The sequence below is a fragment of the Colias croceus genome, chromosome Z (genome assembly GCF_905220415.1).
Source record: "Colias croceus chromosome Z, ilColCroc2.1".
NCBI lineage: Eukaryota > Metazoa > Arthropoda > Insecta > Lepidoptera > Pieridae > Colias > Colias croceus.
Genome location: NC_059568.1, coordinates 10,750,502 through 10,763,626, shown reverse-complemented (window position 1 = coordinate 10,763,626; position 13,125 = coordinate 10,750,502). Strand labels below are relative to the sequence as shown.

The following is a 13,125-nucleotide window of genomic DNA, read 5'->3' as shown; positions in this document are numbered from 1 at the left end:
TACGAATTATAATAATGAAATTGAGGCTAAGAATTATTGATATAGGTAATTATGTAACACATACTTACAGCGTCTTTCTAAATTGAGAATTGATTTGATTAAGGTTTGAGGAAGTTAGATAAACGACAAGAAAATATTCAAGCAGTATTTACCTAACGCTGGTTGCAGAGCTTGACCGACCATCAGTGCGTACGTCAGTCGCGCTTGTCATATTATGTATGGAAATTCATAAAACCATTCATAGCATAGACCGACCATACGCACGCGTATTGTCATGCGCATTAGTGCTGATTTACACAGGGTCAGTAACTGACTACAAATTCGAGGCAAATCAGTGCTGACCCGAAAAAAAACCCTGTGTAAACAGATTTGAAGTCAGTACAGAGGCTTGAGGTCTAAGTAAACAGTTAAAGTCAGTCGCGGCGCCGAATTTCGGCGCCGCGACTGACTTGTCTACTGACCCTGTGTAAATCTGCACTTAGTGTTATAAGTAGTCATACAATAATTGTTGATGCGTATCGTCAGGACCGACGGTACGCAGTACGCACTGACGGTCGGTCAAGCTCTGAAACCAGCCTAACTATTGTTTGAGTTGGTTTGAGACGTTCTCAACGACAATATTCATTCAGAAACAGGCCGTTGAGAAATTACTAAGTAGAATTAATAAATGCACCAGGGATTTAATGAGTATCTTCTACGTTATCAGCGCCTAAGAAACACGTTTGAAGTAGGTACGGCCCTTTGATCTCAGTGTAATAAGTGTGTGACACCCTTTATGCATTTTATTGGTGATGTGATATGCGTTTTATTTATAAAATTAATCTAGATTAATATTTCGTGTATTAGCCTGTTTTATAATATCAAAGAATAAATTTTTGTTTAAAGATTTATGTTTAAAGGTTACATTGCGTACCTACATTTTATAAAATCATATTTTAAAAGCTTCAATATTGATAGGTATTAATTAATTTAAATATCAACGTAATACTTATAATTACTACTAATCTAAAAAGTTATACTACTTAATATTTATTTATTTACTAAGTATCATTCATCCTATATCAGAATCGTATCAATTGATATTTTAATTAAAAAATTCGTTGATTAACTCTGTTCTTCTAAAGAAGTCTTTTATCTCCTCAAGGCTGCTCTTATCCCGAAATCTGAAAATAAGAATAAAACTCAAATTAAATTTGACTAAAGAAAATACCTTTAGGTATGAAAATTTAAATAATTTCAAAACAAAATATTTAACTAATACAATTAAGGGCCGATTTTTCAATCCTTGGTTAAACGTCTTATCCGTCCAATAAAGTGTAACACGATAATATTAAAATGTCACCTGTAGACACTGTCAAATATAGGTAATTAACAAATGTAGAATACATTTTTGAAATGGTAGTTTAATACGTAATTCAACGAATAAGTAAGTTTTAACCAAGGATTGAAAAATCAACCCTTAAAGGACTTTAAATTTTACATCTAGTTATTATAAAAAAAAAAAAAACATTAACCTGCATAGGATTTATTTCATATTATGTGATCATAGTAGGAGTGTACTGTGGCGCAAGACGCTGAAGTTGAAGGCGTGGTAGCGACGCTAGCGGAACTCTGCAGCCCTGGTAGCGGCGTCGGTGGCTTGCAGTCGGCCAGCGTGGGCAATGGGGAAGACAGATGGTGGCCAAACCCCATCACACCGCTGATCGTCGAGCCGCTCAGAGAACTCGGCGGCAGCATCTGTCCGTGCACACCACGCATTCCTGAAATAAACAACGTTTAATTTAGCCCTGAGATTAAATACTTAATGTTTTTAATCAATCGCAATGCTTGCATACACTTATTGTATTAAAAGGATTTTAGGAGCAGGTCAGGGAATTTAGGATTATAATGTTATATAATATTGTGGTTGAGAGTTGTTATTACACAAAAAATAATGAACATGATAACAATATTATGTAAAAAAATTCTATTCTTTATAAATTTATATGATAGTTAACAATATTTTGCATATTGAGTGATATAAATTATACTATTTCAAAAAATATATACATTCTATTGAAACATTTCAGATTTTAGCTCATCAATTTACCAGTAGTTTCATTCAAATCATCTAATTCGTTATCGATGAAAGTTATCGACTCGCGCTCTCGTTTTCACCTCCCGTAGACAAGATGTGAAATAAACCTCACCATAGAGGGCAACGTCTGACTGACAACGCGTTGATACACGCTAGGATCGTGTAAAATCTCCGACACATTCGACATTAATCTGTGGCTGCTAAGATATAATTGCACGTTTCTAGTTGCCATCGCTCGCGCCTGCCGCGTATCTGTTGTCGACCACATACGCGCCTAACCTAATCGCCTTAATTTAAACAAACGAACCAATTGGATGATTTTAGGAATAAAATCTGGCAGCGTCTATTTTCTGAAAGTCTGTACACATGTTTTATGAAACAATTATAGCACATACGTCTCGTCCGGCTCGTACTACTTATTCGTTGTAGAAGTTTAAGTGGTATTTAATTCCGATGAAAGGGATCACACGCTCTCTGCATCTCTTGTCAACACGTTTTAGATCGTATATTAAGTGAGGGGCATTATCGATAGAATAAATTACTGTTAAGTTGCTGGGCGATGAAAGAATCGTTAGTACATTTAGTATTTAATCGAAACTGGGTTCTGTTACATATTTATATTATTACATGATAAATAATATTAATTATTACATAATTAATTCATAGTACGACTACATAAGGAAATTTTTTAACATTGTTATGTTCATAGTAGCACTATATTACACACGCCCAATTGAAATAAATAAATGATATCCATAATATATTTTTTACATTAATGAATTCGCATAAGTCGCACATCAATAAGTATGTTTTAGTTAAATACAATAAATAAAATTTTACCAGCGATTTATGTGAATCCTGAATGCCGCATATCGTGTATTTGGATCGAATATATAATATGACATACATAAAAAAATATCACTACCATTCTAAATGATTTCGAAATGATGTTACCATATAGATGATTCATATAATATAGATAATGGAACTTAAAACTAAAGCATATGTACTGATGGATTCAAGGCATTTAGGATTCACGAGGACGCAATATATTCAAGTGTCAAATGGTTCATCATCATTCGCTTTGCTCGTGAAATGAATTCGCAAAGCAATTCAAATCTATTTTTATACCTGAAGGCTTGATTAAGAAAGCTTGGTGTGACCAAATTATTCAGGTAACCGTTGATGACAAATTTCGAAGGTAATCTCGTATTGCGCCATCGATCCTCCCTGAATGTGAAAAATAAAATATAATAAAATGATATTTAGCATTTATAAACAAAATTAAACCATTCAGACTGACATGAATTCAGATTCGACGTAAAAATAATACGTAGGTATGATGATAAACTGTAGGCTAAAGGGTTGGGTTGGGTCAATATGTCTAGATGGCATGTATTTTGTTCAAAATTTAACTGGTTAGGGCGTAATGTGTGTGGCATCTGTTTCGAACAAAAAATACTGACTTGATAATTATGTCTGTTTACTTTAACACGGTTTTTATTTATGCTTTCAATACAGTTATTCGAGTAGGTATATTTTGTAAAAATAATACCTAACATTGTACAATTTGTTTAACATCCATAATCCAGATTTCATACATGTACTATATTTCGATATATTTAAATGTATGTATTTAATAAAATAAAATAGCTTTAAACTCCTAGTGAGTAAACAACTTTAGACCGCACACATCGAGGGAAACGCATCAATAGCAGTGTCAATTACTGCGTCTATTTTTAATGGTTTAAAACTGACGTGGCATACTGTTTTATATTATGTGTAAAGGATTGATCGACTGGATTTTGTAAGACCAATATTTTTTTGTTATTTGATGTTTTCTTCCAGAGATTATATATCAAATAATTTAAGGAGTTGATATATTGCTAAGAAACTAAATCCTAAATATTACCTACTGAATTGTAATGTGTCATATAAGTATTACTGGTAATTAAAATTAATTTGTTGTCATTGAAGATTCATACTCAGAAAAATGTATTAATCATTTATTAATAATATGAGCATACACGCAAAACTTGCCAGTTCTGGCAACATTTAACACTAAATTCGAATTTCAAACAAACGTCAGTTAGTGGTAAATCAAAAAATTCATAAACGGAGCAATCAAGGCTCGGAATAAACATCGTATCGAGGTTGTCGTTCTTAAAATTCTCGTATTTTTTTATGAACGTCGGCGCTCAGACGGATTATTCTTGAAATACCTATGCATTAATAAAGATCAAAAGACTGAAGCAAGCGGTGTTGTAAACAGATCATACCCGTAGGTACCTACAGCGTTCGAGACTTCGCTCGTCGGGTCGGCGCGGGCGTAGCGACGGCGCGGCATACGCACGCTTTGTCTGCAAGTTAGGGCATCCTAATTATAGTTCAATTTTTTTACGACGCTTTTAAAAAGAAATTTGTCTATCAATAGAAAAACATTAGTTGCTAGTTTGTAAGTGTAATGTGTAATGCTGTAGGTATTTTTGTTCTAAGATAACTAAGTGCTTTCTAGTTGTTAGGAGTTTAAAATGTCGTCTTGTCGTCGTTTGATTTTGTCTTTTGAATATTGAATTGATACATTAATTAATGTAATTCATGTTAATTAACTATTCGATATACGTATATAATATTTAGTAGGCACATTAAGTAAAAATCTAAGGCTGTATGGTTTCCATAGATATTTACAATTTAGTATGTACCTACACTTTTAACAAAAATTAGGTCAACTTATTATTGTATTAACACTGCTAAATTACAACGCAACACTTTAACAATTAAACATGCAACTTCCTCTGTATGGTAATAATTATGAATCCGTTTTACTGAATCGACGATTAAACTCACGTATGGTGTATTTATAAGGCGTGTCATTTGAGGCAGTGTGCGTGATGGCCGGGACGCCCCCGTGGGAACTGGACGCCGAGATGCTTGCGGACGTGTATCGCCGCGTCTCAACGTCTAAGTCGCTTGGAGTCACCCCATCCTACGAGGAGGTCGAGCAGTGGAGGGCTGAGGCTATCGACCGGCGGTTCCGGGAGTGGGAACGCCGGCTTGAAGAGCCCAGCGCTGGAGAGCGGACGGTTGCAGCGATTCGACCGGTTCTGCAAGAGTGGTGCGACAGGCGGCATGGGGCCATAACCTTCCGCCTTACACAGGTGCTATCCGGGCACGGTTGCTTCGGGCGGTACCTGTGTAAAGTCGCGAGGAGGGAGCCCAGCATGGCTTGCCACTGGTGCGCCTGCCCGGAGGACACGGCAGATCATACTCTTGCCGTGTGCCCCGCGTGGGTCGAGCCTCGAGCTCGCTTGGTCGCGGTCGTCGGGTCGGATCTCTCTCTGCCCTCCATTGTTCGCGCAATGGTGGGTAGCGACAGATCCTGGCGCGCGGTGATCACGTTCTCCGAGGACGTGATCTCGCGGAAAGAGGAGGCGGAGCGGGTTCGCGAGAGGGATCCTCACGCAGACCCGATCCGGCGCCGACGTCCTATTGGGCGTCGTCGTCGCGCTGCGGCTGATTTACGCGGCCGCAACCAGCCTCCCTAACGAGGGGCGCCGGGCGATGGAGCGGGGATTTAGTCCATCGTCCGGTGAGATGAGGCGGCGTGAGACGTGCTCCGTTCACGCCGCCCTATGAGGTAAGAGCTGGCGGGCTCATAGTTTGTGTCGGCCTGGAGACGGGCAGCTGCTGATGGGGTCACGGAAGAATTCTACCTATACCCGTGGCCCCGTCGTTTATGTGGCTTGACGGAACACAGTGGGGTTTTGGTCGGTAGGAATCCGACATAACCCGCGGCCCTTTCCCCGGACGCCGTGGGTATCTATGCAAGATTTCCCCACTTAAAAAAAAAAAAAAAAAAAAAAAAAAAAAGGCGCGGTCATAAACGGAAAGCTGCACAGACACGCTAAATTGCCAATCAAATATCTATTTCAGAGGGGAATTTCATTAAAGATTTTATGTCAAGCGTAGAACATGATGTCTTTACGAGAACTAACAAACATCGATGGTATCATATTATTAATTTTATTATGTTTAAATTTTTACATTCATGTTTTGTAAAATGTAGGTACAAATTTCCCCTAATTATAGGTGTGATAAATATGTAAGTATATGATGTAGAAATATTTTCAAATACTTAAATAAATATAAATTCGTAATCAAATTTTAGAGCTTTTCAAATATAGGTATTATGTATGTCCAGAAATTTAATGCAGGGTTGCTACTCAAATATTTTTATTACAGACTAGCAGTCCGCCCCGGCTTCGCCCGTGGTACATATTTACGTTTTCTCTACATAAGAACCATCCTCGTACTTCAAGGAATAAAATAAAAAAACAATTAACGAAATCGGTTCAGCCGTTCTCAAGTTATGCGCTTACCAACACATTTTGGGAATTGGGATTCATTTTTATATTATAGATTAAACTAATTTGACATTATACTTTGGTATGGCGAGGAAAATTAAAATTTGGATTAAGTCCATCCCGTGCATAATTTTTATTTCATTTTTTATTCATTTAATCATGATAGATATTAGATACTGTAAATACTTCAAGTCCATACGTACATTGCATAAATGCACATGCTACCGCAGCTTTAATGATCGTCGTAAGGGACGCAATGCTTCTGAGAAACGAGCGCACATGGACAGCAATAAAACGTAGATTATTGGCCTCTGAACTCGTTACTTCTTTTTTTTGTTATTAATGAAAACAACCTTGAATGTTTAGAATAGTCTAGATTATGATCTATTCACCTCTTAATTCAATAGTTGCTACGGATAGGTACATAATTTATAGATTTTTATTTTAAGAACACACTGCCTAAATTAATATTATTTGGGTGATGAAAAACTTGATATGATTAAATAGGAAGAATTCTAGGTTCTTGTAGTAAAGTCATAACTTATTGAATATAATTTAATTTGGATTCACTTTTTTTCTTGTAAATAAACATATTTCTGGTTTTAGTTTCTGCCTGCAAGCTGCATCTGTGATAGTAAATTGTATAGTTTTTGCTGTTGTAGAACCAGGGAAACATAAATAGCAAAAGCTGTATGTATGTACTAGACGACCAATGTAGGTTTCAGTTTCAAGGTCATAAATACGTGCGTAGGTTTTTTTGTTTTTGTAAACATTTTATTATTTGATAATAAAATGTTTACGGTAAGTAAAAACTTAAACATGAACAAATTCTGTTAACATTTAAAAAATATATATATTAATATTATTTAATATTAAAGTGAAACTTTTTAGATATATATTTTGCTTTACTTTTAATAAAATAAATACAGTGTCATGATAAAAATAATGTATGAATAATAATACTTGGGAAACAGTATAAAATTGGGAAGATAATATTGCCGTTCGAAGGTGTTTGTGTATGTACCTAGTCTATGAACCGAACATTGTGAGAATTGCAGTTTTTGGGTATGTTAGTTTATAGTGTGTGCTAGTTTTAGTGTTAGTGCATAATGCATGTTTGTATGTATTTTTGTTAAAAGAAAATGCTATTCTGTTATATAGAATACAGAAATATGTAGTTCTTAACACCTGCACCTGTAAACATATCTTGTAAACTAATATTATATTATACCATCGTGCTACCAGGGAAATATGTTCCCATAAGGTAAACAAACATACTTTGTTCTATGCGTATGAGGGGGTACCTGCGAATTGCATAGTTTATGCCGTCCGTGTACCAGGGACATATAAACGAGAAAAGTGTTTTTTGCACGATGTGCATTGTGCAGGTCAAGTAAGGTTATTAAGAAACTCTTTTTCAGTATACTAAATTGATAAGTAATAATTTACAGCGACGGATTTTATAAAACTTACAAAATAATGTGGAATATTGGTTTGTAAAAATACAAATTTAGTTTAAAAAATGAAAATTGAACGATAGGAAAGCTATCTTTGAATTGAAATTTTATAATATTTTTGAATTGAAACTTCTGTAGGCGTGTTGAGAGTAAAATTTCAAGTTCGCGTCATACCGTCAAGTCATGGAGTAAGAAGTTTCATTTCTGATACGTGTGCTCGGCACACATGCTCATTTTTAACCGACTTCAAAAAAAGGAGGAGGTTATCAATTCAGCCGGTATGTTTTTTTTAATGTATGTACACCGATTACTCCGAAGTTTCTGAACCGATTTACGTGATTCTTTTTTTGTTCGATGCGGGATGGTGTCGAATTGGTCCCATAAAAATTTTATTCGCATAGGCCCAGTAGTTTTTATTTTATGGGCATTTTTGCAAGTGCAAGTTTGAAGTCGGTTGTTTTTAACGCAGTTATTTACTAGTTATTTCAATAATTTAAAACATAAATAAAAGAAAAGGAAAATACATAAATGTGTGCTTTGTTTTGTATTTCTTAACCATTTTTTCAAATTTAATTTTTAACATATTCTATGAAAATACTTATTCTGAACTCTGAAGGTCTAACGCATCTGCGAATTGCGTATAGTTTGTACCGTCGAGGTACCAGGAACACAGAGCTGATGAGAAAAGCTTCACATTAACCAGAACCTGTAACTTGCACAAATTTTATACTTCCTCCTTTAAACTTACATAAAAAACATTGAATGCATTGGATCTTAAATTTAAGAAATCGTTTATGTACCTATGACATACAAGTGACAGCCATAATATATTATTATACCTACAAGCTTTTACATATTTTTTCATTCATTGATAAACAAACAATCCGAGATCAAAACAAAATTCAAAGGTACCACATAAATCGGTATGCTACATTTTGTCTCATAACCAATAACCATGCATTTATATGTATGAAGGTATAAATCCATACTTATAATTACTTATTATTATTATCCATACTAATATCACAGACTAATAATAATATACTACGTATACAACAGACGGTTCACTCCATACAAAAAAAGTTGCACTATGAATTTGCGCAATTAAAGCGCCAGTGGGGAAAAAACGTACTACATGTTCGATTATATCTCTTGGTCTTTTGCTTTTAACACACTAGATGGCACGTTAAACACAGACTTGAAGTTCTTTTCCTTCCAGAGCCACTAGATGGCACTAATGTAAATATATGTACACGTACCTTTTATTTTCAAGTCTGTGGCGTCAAGTGTCAATCAACTTATTAATAAAAATAAATACCTACCTACCTACTCGGATTTTTAAATAAACAAAGTAAACTGACTTATTTAGTCACAGAGTACATTAATATGACTGGTATTTAGTTCAGTTTATTTACGAGATTCTGTCAAAACCAAAACGAGAAGCTTTGTTTGTTTTCGTTTTTAATTGTTGACTAATATTTTAAAAATAAGTGCTAAATATGGTTTATGAATGGACTGTGAGGTTATGTAGAATCTACAGGCAGAAAATAAGCTTTATATGGTAAACTGATATTTTCTCAGAACATAAATTTTTACAAACATGATTTTTAATGATTGGTTTATGGATTTGTAACCCAATATAAGATTGTTTTATTACAGACTTATTGCTTACGTTCGCAATAACAAATTTGTTCAAGAGAGGAGAAGAATTAATCCATCCCAAATGTAAATAATAATACGATTCTCCACAAAAACATTGTAGACACAAGAAAGGGATTTCTACATTTGCTACTAAGAAGGATATGGGATCATGAAGGATTTCATCTGTTTTAATACCAGTAAAATGGAATGAGCGCCGTGGCCGTGACTGTGTTTGGTACATAAAGAATGACAAACATTCAACTTGAAATTATGAGTGCATTACGGGCAAGGGCACAATAAGTTGCCCTTTGACTAAGATGTTCTTAATTTTAAGGAACACGAAAATGGATGGCTAGAATAGGTATAATCGCATACATAGTATTTATTTCTAGTCTGTTGTATAAATAATCAAAGACTACAAAAATATAATGAACAATGTCTTTAATATTAATTCTACAGTTTACAGTGTACTGTGTAGTGTGTAATCTATTGTATGTGTGCGTCTAGAATATAATATAGTCCTGTTGTTCTACAGTTTAAGCAGTTCAATACAAGCTTACAGTCGAGTCAAGTGTTTCACTAACCACCAACCATTGCATGGCAACCCTGCCAGTTTTGTAAATTGTAGTCTACCTAACCTGACTGTTGGTTTTGATTTGTATCACACAAAAAATACTATACCAAATTTCAAGAAATAAGAATTAAATATTTGATTAAATTTTACTACTATACAGGAGCTTATACATGAAACATGACCAAAGCAGGGCTTTGGAGAAAGTGTGTATGGACAAAGACCACAATACATATGGTGCGGACAACTGCATGAAAAGCATGCAGTAAGAGACATTAAATAAATAAATAAATAAAACACATTTATTGTCAAGATCACAACACAAGATACATTTATAAACAAAAAGAAATAAAAAGAAAAATAATTAAATAAAAATAATCTTATTCCTAAGAACTGTAATGTGGCAGTGAGTGACCTGATAAATGGAGCCAACTCAGTATATGATGGCAATGTGATTAATACCTTACCACCACTGATTTTCAGTGACCCCAAGTGACTATTGGAGTTTCAGTCTAGAATTGTATATAATGATAATTTAACATGAGTATATTATGTGAAAGATATATTTCTATTAATATGATAGATACTAATAAATAAATACATCAGTTAAAACATGTAATATAGGTAGCTGGTAGATATAATATCAGTATGTAATTATGTATATACTTAATGTAAATAAATAAAATGAAATTATGTATATGTTACCGGAAATGTATGAAATCAAGGAATTGTATACAAATCCTAGTGGTTTAAGGACGCTGTCACAAATCTGCGTTACTCAAATTTAGGTATCTAACGTCGCCACGTGGTTCGCGGGAACATCACGCTCACGTAAACATAGCGCATTCCATTTTATAGACCATCTTCATACTTGATATTATTTTTAATTTATTACGAATTTTAAAAATTCATTTTTATACTTTTATTAGTAACTAGGTAGGTACAATTATTGTGATAAGTATGTTAGTAACTAACTTTAAAAAAGTGTGTGTTTTACAAAACCTCTAGGAATTGTATGCAATATCTAGAAGCTTTTTAAGAAATGTTTAAAATATGTACTTTTTTAAGAATTATCATACATATTATTATGTTACCGGCAATGTATTAAATCCGGCATTGTATACAATTCTTAGAAAATATGTATGTATGTTATTCCGAGTTACGGTCCGAATTAAATAAATTAGATTCGTCACATTACCTAGGAAATCTGAACTTTTCCTAAGGAGCAAACACATATTTTGCAAATGTGGATGGTTTTTGGGGAAGCTATTACCCGAGGTCAAAACTAAAATCCAAGATGGCGCCGACGAAAATTTTACATCTTTTCGTCATGGGTGTCATTTTCATGGTTTTTGGGGTAGCTATTAATCAATATGAGGTCAAAACTAAAATCCAAGATGGCTCCGACGAAAAATTTGACATTTTTTCGTCATGGGTGTCATTTTCATGGTTTTTGGGGTAGCTATTAACGAATATGAGGTCAAAACTATAATCCAAGATGGCGTTGATGAAAATTTGACTTTTTTTCGTGATGGGTGTCATTTTCATGGTTTTTGGGGTAGCTATTAACGAATATGAGGTCAAAACTAAAATCCAAGATGGCGCCGACAAAAAATTTACATCTTTTCGTCATGGGTGTCATTTTCATGGTTTTTGGGGTAGCTATTAAACAATATGAGGTCAAAATTAAAATCCAAGATGGCGCCGACGAAAATTTTACATGTTTTCGTCATGGGTGTCTTTTTCAAGGTTTTTGGGGTAGCTATTAACCAATATGAGGTCAGAACTAAAATCCAAGATGGCGCCAACGACGATTCCTAAACATTTATTTCAATGCTCTTTAAGATTATTTCTCTCTCTCTCTCTCTCGTAGTATATAAGAATTCGACTATACAGGGTGCCCCACTATCGGTATACTAAGTGCTAAGGGACTTGTAGTTTTGCAAACCCTAATCACGTAAAAATACTTAAGCAACAAAATTACATCAAAAAAATTTTGCTAAATTTTTCCTGAAAATCCATGTTTTCTTCTCTAACTTCGTGCAGCCGGCATATACCGTTTCGCTAATGTGATTATTTTGTCTACGAAAACATAATTAAACGATAGCTCACGTGCGGGTGACAAAGTTGGGCGGGTTGCATTTACGGGGTGTACACAAAGAGTTTTATGAATTAATCTAATTGAAAAAAAAGATACACCTGGCATTTTATAAGTATTTTTTACGTACTTAGCGTATGTATGTGATGTAATGGTACCGTTTTAGACCCCATTTTTTTGCATTTTATGCGATTATTGTGCTGGGAAAATCGTATTTCAGCGACAATTTTGTATAACGTCGTACAATTTTTATAAGATGAACGTAGAGCTAATATATTATCTTTAAATTAAGATATTACTATGTTCTCACGTGTAATTGCTTTAAGTTAAAATGGTACCGAAAAACAGCGTGTTTTTGTAAAAATCCGTAATAGCACCCTTAAGATCCGAATATAAGTCGAAATGCAACGGCGTAATAATAGAATGAGACCAATTTTATAATAAACTAGCAGTCCGCCCCGGCTAATAACAATATGTTCATATTATCTTACTAATTAACATTTCTTAAATCAACTTATATTCAATCAAATCAAATTTTCATTTGGTAAGTAATCAGTCCCCTCGTCCTGCTGACCCCGTGTACATGTCGCAGTCGGATTGTATAATCCGCCGTATTACAAACGGCCGGCATTTTGTAATATGCCGAAATTCGTCTTTTTCAAAAATTCTACAAAAAGACGGTCGCGAGCCGACGGAGCCCCACGAAGTGGGGCTCCTATTTCTGTATAGTTTTAAAAAACACGAACCTAACCTAACCCACCCCCTTATCCAAACCAAAAAATTCTGATTACGAATTTTTGGCATATTACAAAATGCCGGCCGTTTGTAATTCGGCGGATTATACAATCCGATTGCGACATACATACCCCTCGTCCCGCGTACCTTCCAATATCTTAGATGTTTTACATTTCCGATTG

At 34.7% G+C, this 13,125-nt stretch overlaps 2 long non-coding RNA genes across 3 annotated transcripts in view; one reads left to right on the top strand and one right to left on the bottom strand.

Moving 5' to 3' along the window:
* Positions 1-465: 465 nt before the first annotated feature.
* The window catches only part of LOC123705101, a 114,297-nt gene continuing 101,637 nt past the window's right edge, over positions 466-13,125 (bottom strand). Inside the window, exons 2-4 of one of the 2 annotated variants that reach the window (XR_006753257.1) lie at positions 3,209-3,307; positions 1,515-1,760; positions 466-1,163 (exon numbers count right to left, since the gene is read on the bottom strand). This is a non-coding gene — a long non-coding RNA (uncharacterized LOC123705101). The remainder of the gene's footprint in view (positions 1,164-1,514; positions 1,761-3,208; positions 3,308-13,125) is intronic. The other variant, XR_006753258.1, reaches the window with a different exon arrangement.
* On the top strand, positions 9,230-10,771 carry LOC123705100. The gene is made up of 2 exons (XR_006753256.1): positions 9,230-9,459; positions 9,558-10,771. It is a non-coding gene; the product is annotated as an uncharacterized LOC123705100 (long non-coding RNA).